Here is an 11,729-nt window from a genome sequence, read left to right as displayed (position 1 = left end):
AGTAAGACTTGAAACATGGAAACATTCTTCCAGTTCCAAAACTAGCCCGGAGGGCAACGACAAATAGTAAGTTCCTACGGCTAATGCAGCAATCCGTGCTCCATTTCCCACTCGTAGGTCGACTTCACCCTTGCTTAACTTTCTACTTCTTCTTAGTCCCTGTGGATTGGAACATAAGTGTGAGCCACAACCTGTATCTAATACCCAAGAAGTTGAATTAGCAAGTATACAGTCTATAACGAAAATACCTGAAGATGGAACAACTGTTCCGTTCTTCTGATCTTCCTTTAGCTTCAAGCAATCTCTCTTCCAATGCCCCTTCTTCTTGCAGTAGAAGCATTCGGATTCAGAAGTGGGTTGACTGACCTTCCTCTTTGCAGATTTGGCGCCAGTTTGCTTAGTTGGGCTGGCCTTGTTGCCACCTTTCTTAGCATTCCTCTTCTTTCCAGATTTCTTGAACTTGCCCCCACGCACCATAAGCACATCCTGCTTATCACTTTTGAGCGTCTTTTCAGCGGTCTTCAGCATACCGTGAAGCTCAGTGAGCGTTTTGTCCAGACTATTCATACTGTAGTTCAGTTTGAACTGATCATACCCGCTATGAAGAGAATGGAGGATGGTGTCTATAGCCATTTCCTGAGAAAATTGCTGATCCAGCCGACTCATATTCTCAATGAGTCCAATCATTTTGAGAACATGTGGACTTACGGGCTCGCCTTTCTTAAGCTTGGTCTCAAGAATTTGCCTATGAGTCTCGAATCTTTCGACTCGAGCCAGATCTTGGAACATGTTCTTCAACTCACTGATGATTGTGAAAGCATCTGAGTTGATGAACGTTTTCTGCAGATCCGCACTCATGGTGGCGAGCATTAGACATTTCACATCCTTGTTGGCATCAATCCAACGATTGAGGGCTGCCTGAGTGACCCCGTCGCCTGCAGCTTTGGGCATCGCCTCATCTAGGACATACTCCTTTTCTTCCTGCATAAGAACTATTTGCAAGTTCCTTTGCCAGTCAAGGAAGTTTTTCCCGTTCAACTTCTCCTTTTCGAGAATTGATCGAATGTTGAATGAATTGTTGTTTGCCATATTAAAAACTACAATTGAAAAGAATAAACAAATAAATAACCATTCACAGTTTCTCTTAATAAACTTAAATTCTAGCATACATGCATAATTCAATGTTTATTAAGCATTTTATTCAAATTATGTGTTCCGGCAGGTGTGAATAAAATGATTCCAAGATCCTAAAATCATTGAAGAACTAAGCACAGTTTGTCGACTTAATCCTAGAACATCTTAGGTAAGCAAAAGCCTTTTGCTAATAGTCTAGAAACTATTCTTGGTTGATAGGTACGTCTAAGAACTTATTAGGTAAACCTATCGAATTTGCCACGACATAAAAGGACTCCTTACTTATAAGGACTCCTTACTTATATCGTTGAGTTTCACCAAAACTAACATGTACTCACAATTATTTGTGTACCTTGCCCCTTTAGGACCAATAAGTAACACCTCGCTGAGCGAAAACTATTACTAGATTGATGTAAAGGATATCCAAGCAAGTGTATATTTTGGCATGGCACCTTTTAACTCAATTTTTAAGTTTGGAACTTAAGGCTCTTACTATGTTGGTTAGATTTTAAGTGAACTAAAATCCTTAATCATGCAACATAATCAAGCTTTTGATCTCATGCATTTTAAGACATATTTAAAACAATAAATAACTTAAAACATGCATAAGATATTTGTGATCTAGTATGGCCCGACTTCATCTTGAAGCTTTGACTTCAAAGTCCGTCTTGAAAATCTCCGTGGGAGGCACCATTTTCTTCAAATAGGATAAGCTATAACTAATTACAACTATTTGATGGTTCGCAGACCATATTTGAATTGAAAAATAACTTTGGTACTTTAGACCAATTACATTCAAATTAATGGTACGCAGACCATATTTTCTATCCTATTTGGGCCATACTAGTCACTTCATAACCTGCAAAACAGTACATATACAATATATACCATTCACCCATTCATTATCATGAATGGCCCACATAGCTGGTTAGTAAAACACATTATGCATCACGTAAACATTTGCAGCAATTAATCAAGGGCACCAATAATCTACCAATTATTCAGTCCTTATTAATTCTAATCAAGTTGTTTTAACCTTAAGGATTTGTAGACCTAATCAAGAGTTTATGACTAAAATACGCTCCCACTTAAACCAATAAATTCATATGCTTTACTAATTTTAAACATAAAAATGTATTTCTAGTCTAACCGGAAACATACAAATTTAATTAAAATTTAAAGCTCATATAAACTTATAATTGAATCCAAAAAGTTTAATTTAATTTCAGTCGTATTTAAATTAATTCATGATTTTAATTTTAGTAAAATAATTAGAATAAATAAAATTTATTATAATTACAATATTCAAAATTAAAATCCAAGAAAATAATTTAAATTATTAATTTTAAAATTAATTAAAATTACGTGAACTGGAATTTTCAAATTAAACATTCAAAACGGTCTTTAATCGTAACGCAAACACCCTACGCGTTGCACGCCCATGGGCCGCACGCACACAGCCATTGCTGGCCATGTGCGCGCAGCCCATGCGCTCGTCGCATAGCTGCTGCATCCCCATCGCAAGCCTCCGCACGCATTGGTGCTCGCTGCGCGCGCCAGTGCTCATCGCACGCGAGCTATCGCTCGCAGTGCGCGCGCGACATCGCTCGCTGGGCGCGCGCACTAGTGGAAAAAATACCTGTTGAGGGGGGCATTTTGGGCTTATTGAGGCGAACAAGGCCCGCTTCGACAGACGTGGCTTCAACAGCTCACATAGCTGTTGAGGCGGGCTTTGTTCGCCTCAACAGGTAGTCTGTTGTGGGGGGCTTTCAAAAGCCCGCCTCAACAGGCCAAAACCAAAGCGAAAAATAAGGACCTGTTGTGGGGGGCTTTACAAAAGCCCGCCTCAACAGACACCTCTGTTGAGGCTCACTTCTTAAATGCCCCCCTCAACAGACCTTTATTTTTGCGCCAATACCTGTACATTGGCGCCATAAATTCATATGTTGTCGAGGGGTACATTAAAAGCCCCCTTCAACAACATTATTTTTTTTTTCCAAATTCTTTTAAAATATAAAATAGGTGGCAATAACCAAATATATATATATACACCATTGAGCATTGAAACCTGTACACGCACCAATCAACACCAGAATAGCAAAGGTATGAATCTGCTTATTTTTTATTAATAAATCATTAAATTAACTTCATTTATATTAACCCAATAGAGAAAAGCGTATAGTACGTACGTTTACAATTTTTAAACACCTAGCTAGCTAGTCTAACAAATTAAAACTAATATTAACAAATAAAGACAAAAGTCTAGAGAGCTAGTCTAACAAATTTCTCTAATCCGGCCACTTAGCTCCCTTTAGATCATGCATTACAAACCTTAATTACGGCCGTGTTGACTTTCTAATTCCAATCGACTCGATCCCTGCAAGATGGAAGGAAAATATATGAGCTATAGAGTACCAAAGTTCACACTCACGATATTATCTTTACATTCCATTGAAGCATAAAAAGATAATCTTTATGTGGCTTACTACCGTCCTAATTAGGTGTTATAAATCACAGTTCACTGTATCGTTTATGTAATGCTTTGATTCTTCCAAGTAAGTTATGAGTTTAAACTCTTGCACGGGTGTTAATGTTCATAACTTATGAGGGTTTGTTATTTTCACTTCTCTAAAGGTAAGTTTTGTTCATAGAAGTTCCTAACAAAGCTACTTAAAATAAATTGTTATGAGACAGTACAAGCTATACTACTGATTGCAAGTTTGCAACCCACTGTGTGAAAATATATTCACCTCGAAAGCATAACTACCAGTAGAAACATACGATAATCTTAAAGTTGCCAAAATATTAGTACGGAGTATCATTAAATGGTTTTATTTCCTCGTTTTCTGGGGTAATTGAATCTTGAAAAAAAATTCAGATTCACAGAATCACCAAGTTCCTCGTATTACATTAACCTTGATCTCTTAAAAATCACAGGACCACAGGCAAGTTATATCTTCTTGGAGTTTGGTTGTCTTCACTGCTTACTAATTAAAATAAGCACAGATTATTGGTCACTAGGTTACCTTATTCTGCAGAGGTCCCAACATATTTTTTTTTGTTGGTTTTAACCAGGTTACTATAAGAAATGGTAATAAACTAATAACACTAATAGCACATACAATTCAATACCTGAAAAGTGCTATTCACAAGAATGGATGGTTCATATACAAGCAGCTTCCCCTGCATGAACAGAAGGTGCTACCAGTTCCAGCGTCCCCTGTAAGTCTCTCACCAACCAATTGCATTATCGATATAAACCTGGATCAACTTCACAAACCTGCAAAAGTATGGTGATTTCATGCTCTTTTCAGTTTTCACCAACACTGTATTTGGGAACCAGCAATGTTGAAATATATGGAAGTGTGACATTGGGGATTACACTAGAAAAGTAAGGCTGTCAAAATCAATAATTTTTCCATTATTTGATTGGTAAAATACTCAATTTTTCCATAAATATTGAAAGCAAACCGTGAAAAACTAATTTGACCATATTAGGGTAGAAGATATGCACATATTTTTCTGCAAAGTTTCCCTCCAAGAAAATAAGCAAATTAATTCAGACATCTATAGTTGTTTTCTTTGTAATATAGTTTACCCCATTACCTTCGAGTTTCCAAACATACTATAAAACTCCCCCTCTAATTACCAGGACAATATAAAAAGCTCTGGAAATCATGCTGACATTTTCCGGCTTTAATTTATATTTCACAGCATATTAAGAAACAAATGCACAAAGTCTAGATGTATGATAATTAGGTTGCCTTGATCCAAGTTGAGGATAAAATGGTAATAGACTAGTAGGTCAAAATCACACAATAATTCAGATAATATTTTTCTATAGTAAGAGACAATTTTCTAATAATCCCAAAACAAGAACACAACTGTACATTTCTCATATGAAAATTCTTTAGTAGTTATCAAGTGAAATCTACCACCTCGAGGCAGAAGATCCTTGCAAAGTGCAAACACAAAATAGGTAGTGTATTCCTCTAAGGGAGACAGGTTAACATCTCTATAAAAGCAACCATCTATAAAAAATAAATTATCTTCCATGTTAGAAAGTTAAGCAGGATCATGAAAACAAATGCCAGAAAGCCAATGAGACTGCCAGAAAGATGAGGACTCGTATCCACGGGATAATCCCGAAAACCCATACGGGTTCCTCAAGTTCCCACAGGGATATGCAGTTGAGGTTGCATCATTGGGATCAAAGGTGAGAGGAGATGTCAGGAGATGGTGCTGTGTAGTTTCTGGTGGTGTTTATGATAACTTGCTTTTCTTCCCAGCAATTCAGTTGATCAAGGATAGGTACCCTGGTGTTCAGATTGATATAATTACATCAGCTAGGAGTAAACAGACTTATAAATGAATAAAAATGTGAGGTGGGCAACTGTTTATGATCTTGATGATAACTTTCCTGATCCTGAGTACACTGACATGCTTGGACTTCTTAAGGTTGGTCACCCATTTTTTTCCCTTAAGCATCATACCTTCCAACTGTTAATATCTTGTAGCATATTGGGATTACCATCACAGTTAAAATGGATCACAGAACAGGATTCAAAAGATCAAGCAATAGAAAATCTTGAAAATCAGAACTACATACTCATAGAAAGAGAGTAGACATTATACAAACTGAAATAGCTTATTTCTTTTTGGATTTTCTTGCAGAATAGATATTATGACATGGTACTGTCTACAAAACTAGCAGGATTAGGGCATGCAGCATTTTTGTTCATGACAACAGCCAGAGATGGAGTTAGCTATGTTTATCCCAATGTAAATGCAGCAGGAGCTGGACTCCTTCTGTCTGAAACATTTACACCAGACAGTATGAACCTTTCAGGAGGAGGATATAACATGTGAGAGATTTTAGTTTGACAGAATACAACTAATACATAAGCAAAACTCAATTCCTTATTTTTCTTATGGGATTTTAATGTTACACTAGGTACCATCAGATGATTGAATGGTTAGGCCGGCCAGTTAAGGACATACCACAACATCTAGCTTCCCCCTTAAAGGTTTCAATTTCAAGGAAGCTGAAAGAAGCTGTGGAAGCTAAATATAAAGAAGCAGGAGCAGAAAAGGGAAAATATGTAGTTTTTTGGAAGCAATTTTTACTAGCTCAGACAATGTAAGTTTGTTTTTACTTAAACTAAAGCCACATGAGAAACTAAGGGAAGATGTGGAGGAAATTGTTGGGGAAGAAACAAGCATCGTGTTTATAACAACACCTGGTCAGGAATCATTTGATTCTTATTAGTTGTTAGAAATCAGAAAACAACAGACATCAACCTCTAGTTTTAGTTCTTAGAAATCAGAAAGCAATCAAGACCGATTCTCACTATCACTATCACTTCAATCACCCCCCCCCCCCTTTTTACTCATACAAAGCCACAGATAGTGAACCTTCATTCTCAGAATCCCAGTACAAGCAAAAGTTAACTTATAGCACACTTCCGTGTAAAAACTATGCAAATCTAGCAATTCCGAAACATTGAATCTTCGTCACAGTTGCATCTGAGCAGTTGTTTTGAAAGATAACACTGTAAGAATGCAGTCTAAGTGTATATATTCTGACCACACACATGTATACAACAAATTTTGACCACACACATGACCACTAGGTTACTAACAAGACTACAACATTCTGCCTTTTTAGGAGAACCAATTCGAAGGTGAACTAGATCTAGCACATCTGCACACACATTCAACTTAAGGGTATCTAAGGGGCAAACGAACCCCACAATCCAAATCTACAAAAAGAAGATTGAAAAAACAACATAGACCTAAGATTTATGTACTCATCATCATTTCATCTTCAACTTCAATTCATTCCATTAGACTCGGCCAAAACCCCAATTTGTAGGTCGCACTCAAGCAGTAAATACTGGAATTCATGGTCTTAGAAACTGAATCGAATAGAAACTAACCTTGACAGATTGTGTGAAACAGAGTCGCACGGAGGTAGGAAACACGACGGTCGGGGGTAACTCGCCTTCAGATGGTGGTGGTGGAGCCGCGCGGTGAGGAAGGTGGTGGTGGTGATGGTGGTGGTGGAATCGCGGGGTGAGGAGAGCTGAGAAGTCGATCGCCTTCAGATGCGTTGCGTTGGATAGAAGGTTTAGGGTGAGAAGGTTTGGCGTTGAGAAGTTTTAATTAAATTAAATGTTGTGAATCCCTGTTGAAGCGAACAAACATAAGCCCACCCTTTTAGATAGTGTTTATTGAGGGGGGCTATTAAAAGCCCCCTTCAACAACCTCTATAGAAGCGAACACCCAAAAAGCCCCCTTCAACCTGTTAGTAAAAGGTTTGACCCGCGTTGATTAAGTGGTTATTGAGGCGCGCTTATGTATGCCCCCCTCAACAAGGGGGCTACAATAGGGGTTTTTTCCACTAGTGGCGACATCGCTCGCTGGTCGCGCGAGCCATCGCTCGCTGGGCGCGCGACATCGCTCGCTGGGCGCGCGAGCCATCGCTCGCTGGGCGCGCGACATCGCTCGCTGGGCGGGCGACATCGCTCGCTGTGCGCGCGAGCAATGCTGGGCGCAGCGCTCGTGGCACGCGAGCTTGCGCTCGCTGCGCGCGAGGCTGCGCGCTCTTGTGCGAGGCAGCGCGCGTTGTGGCGCAGCTCGCTTGCTGCCCACACGCGACTGCCTTGGCTCGCCCTTCGCCCATGCCCATTCGTCCATTGCTCGTGGCACACGACACAAGGCAGGGCTGCTGCCTTGTGCTCGTGCACTACGCCCTTGCTCATTGCATTCGTGCCGCACGGGCGACGAGCTCCCTTGCTCGTCGTCGCATGCCCGCATTATACAACACCCCTTAAGGGTAACACGAAGCGTCCATTGCTTCGTGCGTGCAAGTTTTATGAACGAATCGCATAAAATTTAAAATTTATATTTAAAATTAATGACAAATTAATAAATAATATTAATTTCATAATTTTAGGGCGAAAAATCGAAAATTTATTATCCAATTGATTTCCGATTGTTATGGATTCAAGTCTAGGTCATAAAAATTTAAAATTTATCATAAATTTACAATTTTTATGGTGGTTTTTAATCATAGGTTTCTAATTAAATTACAATTAATTATGAAAATCAAATTAATTCTAAATTATTCTAATTTTCAACAAATTAATCATAATTACAAATTAGATTGCATAATTAACAAGACTAGGCATTCAAACTTGTTAAACATATGCAGTAGGTCAATCAAAAATTCAAGATTTATCAACAAGAATCGCAAATATTTAATTTAACATCTTAAATTTACGAAATTTTGCATTCGAAAAACTAAAACCTTCGAAAAGTCATAGTTAGGCTTCGAATTTGAGAATTCTGGGTTCGGCAGAAAAATACTGTTTTTGTCAAAATTTTAGAATGCCTTTTACATGCGGAATTGACACAAAAATCACTCAATTCGGATGAGTAACGAAGAAACTGCCGAAAAACTGCGTACGTATAATTAAATAAACGCAATTTGCAATTAATTAACAATTACGAAAATTAATCACCCCTTTTAATTCTTGCAAATTTGTAATATTTAACCATGTTCATGCAATTTAGATTATGAAAATAATAAGGGGCTCGTGATACCACTGTTAGGTTATGATACATATGACAATTCATAAATCATGCGGAAAAACCATAAAGCCAGGAAAACATATTATTTACACATAATCATTTAGCATAGTTTAGATGCATACACTTTGTTGCGTGCCTTCCCTAGCTGCGCCCGAACCGAACAAGAACAAGTCTTTAGGACTCCAAGTGTCGTCCCTCCGTAGATATTCCACAGCACGTCCGGATCCGCCTTAAGATTGACCAACTAGAATCGCCCTTAAGGTACTATTATTTTCGGCACTTTATAGGCAAATGTGTGACTGAATTTTTCTCTCAAAAACTCACTTTGAATACTTTGAAACTTGTTATAAATTGTGAGCCCTAGCCTCATATTTATAGGGGTATGGAAAGGGAATCGAAATCCTATTCAGATACAAATTAATTAAACCTAGAATCCTACAAGAACTCTAATTCAATTAATTTATCAAATAGAATTAGGAATTTAATCATTAACCGAACTCTGCATGTTTTAGGAAACGTGCACGAACACAAACACTTGCACACACACGCACGGCAGCCACGATGGGCCCCCATGCGTGCGCGCGAGCAGCAGCCCACGCAGCGCCCGCGCGCGCTGCGCGCTGCGCGTGCTGTGCGCGCTGCGCAGCCTGCTGGGCCTGGCCTTGTGCTGGGCCTGGCGAGGCTGTTTGTGCGGCGCGCTTGGCTTGCTTTGCGATGGCCTGGCTTCGTGCTGGGCCTCGTCCGGCAGGCCTCGTCCGATGCTTATTCGTACGATGCGCTTCCGATTAAATTTTCCGATTCCGGAATTCATTTCCGATACGAACAATATTTAATATTTCCGATTCCGGAATTAATTTCCGTTTCGAACAAATATTTAATATTTCCGTTTCCGGAATTATTTTCCGATTCCGGTAATATTTCCGATTCTGACAATATTTCCGTTTCCGGCAATATTTCCGATTCTGGCAATATTTCCATTTCCGATAATATTTTCCGATACGTACCATGTTTCCGTTTCCGGCAACATCTACGACTTGGATAATATTTATATTTCCGATACGATCCATATTTCCGTTTCCGGCAATATCATCGTTTCCGGAGTATTCATTTCTTGCCTGTGACGATCTTAGCTCCCACTGAAACCAAGATCCGTTGGTTCCGAATATTCATAGATGGAGTATTTAATGCCATTAAATACTTGATCCGTTTACATACTATTTGTGTGACCCTACGGGTTCAGTCAAGAGTAAGCTGTGGATTAATATCATTAATTCCACTTGAACTGAAGCGGCCTCTAGCTAGGCATTCAGCTCACTTGATCTCACTGAATTATTAACTTGTTAATTAATACTGAACCGCATTTATTAGACTTAACATAGAATGCATACTTGGACCAAGGGCATTATTTCCTTCACATCTCTCGTTATCGAGCATCAATGGGTACTCAGTCTCCCAAGGTTGAGATAATTGATGGTATGATCAATCCTGTGGCTAGAACTAATCAAGATCATGGCATGATCAGGTAGCTTTACGCAACAATATAATAATGGCTTTTGTTATCAACTTATTATGAAATTGTATGATATCAAAACTTTCCGGTCTTCACTTATTTTATTTTATTTTCTGTTTTTGAATATGATACTTGTCTTTCCTCGAATGCTTACATCTTATCAACAGAAAACATCAGAGTGAGTAAGTAGTACTACTTTACAAAATCTTAAAGAGTGGAAATTCTTAATTTGATAGAATTGTTCAAACGAGAAAAAATTATAAAATGGGTGAGAATGAGTCTTTGAAACATAAAACTAAGTGTATTAAACATAGAAAGACTTAAAAATACTCATATAAGTTCATTAGTTGAAAGTTGGGACCGAAATTAGCCATTTTAGTCAAAATGTGACCGATAATGAACTAACGAGGCTTAAATGTGCATAACTTCACCAAAGTGGTTGAGAATGAGTCTTTGAAACATAAAGCTAAGTGTATTAAACTTGTAAAGGGTTTAAAATAGTCAATTAAGTTCATTAGTTGAAAGTTGGGATCGAAATAACCCATTTTAGTGAAAATTTGACCTATAATGATCAAACGAGTCTTATATGTGCATAAATTGACCAAAGTAGGTGAAAATGAATCTTTTAAAAATAAATCTAAATGTATTAAACTTTTAAAGGGTTTAAAATATTTATTGAAGTTCATTAGTTGAAAGTTGGGACCGAAATAAGCCATTTTAGTCAAAATGTGGCCGATAATGAACTAACGAGGCTTAAATGTGCATAACTTTACCAAAATGGGTGAGAATGATTCTTTGAAACATAAAACTAAGTGTATTAAACATGAGAAGACTTTAAAATACTCATTTAAGTTCATTAGTTGAAAGTTAGGACGGAAATTAGCCATTTTAGTCAAAACGTAACCGATAATGAACTAACGAAGCTTAATTGTGTATAACTTCACCAAAATGATGAGAATGAGTTTTTGAAACGTAAAACTAAGTGTATTAAACATGAAAAGACTTTAAAATACTCATTTAAGTTCATTAGTTGACAGTTGGGATCGAATTTAGCAATTTTAGTCAAAACGTGACCGATAATGAACTAACGAAGCTTAAATGTGCATAACTTCACCAAAATGGTGAGAATGAGTCTTTCAAACATAAAACTAAGTGTATTAAACATGGGAAGACTTTAAAATACTCATTTAAGTTCATTAGTTGAAAGTTAGGACCGAAATTAGCCATTTTAGTCAAAATGTGACCGATAATGAACTAACGAGGCTTAAATGTGCATAACTTCACCAAAAACGGTGAGAATGAGTCTTCGAAACATAAAACTAAGTGTATCAAACATGGGAAGACTTTAAAATACTCATATAAGTTCATTAGTTGAAAGTTGGGACCGAAATTAGCTTTTTTAGTCAAAATGTGGCCGATAATGATCAAATGAGTCTTAAATGTGCATAACTTCACCAAAATGGGTGAGAATTAGTATTTGAAATATAAA

The 11,729-nt window shown here is 37.8% G+C and overlaps 1 pseudogene; it reads left to right on the top strand.

Annotated features, from left to right (window-relative positions):
• Positions 1-4,424: 4,424 nt before the first annotated feature.
• On the top strand, positions 4,425-6,403 carry LOC130469642 (photosynthetic NDH subunit of subcomplex B 1, chloroplastic-like; annotated as a pseudogene).
• Positions 6,404-11,729: the final 5,326 nt, after the last annotated feature.

Source organism: Spinacia oleracea, chromosome 3 (assembly GCF_020520425.1).
Source record: "Spinacia oleracea cultivar Varoflay chromosome 3, BTI_SOV_V1, whole genome shotgun sequence".
Taxonomy (NCBI): Eukaryota; Viridiplantae; Streptophyta; class Magnoliopsida; order Caryophyllales; family Amaranthaceae; genus Spinacia; species Spinacia oleracea.
The sequence above is the reverse complement of the archived record's forward strand: the minus strand, read 5'-3'. Positions and strand labels throughout refer to the sequence as shown.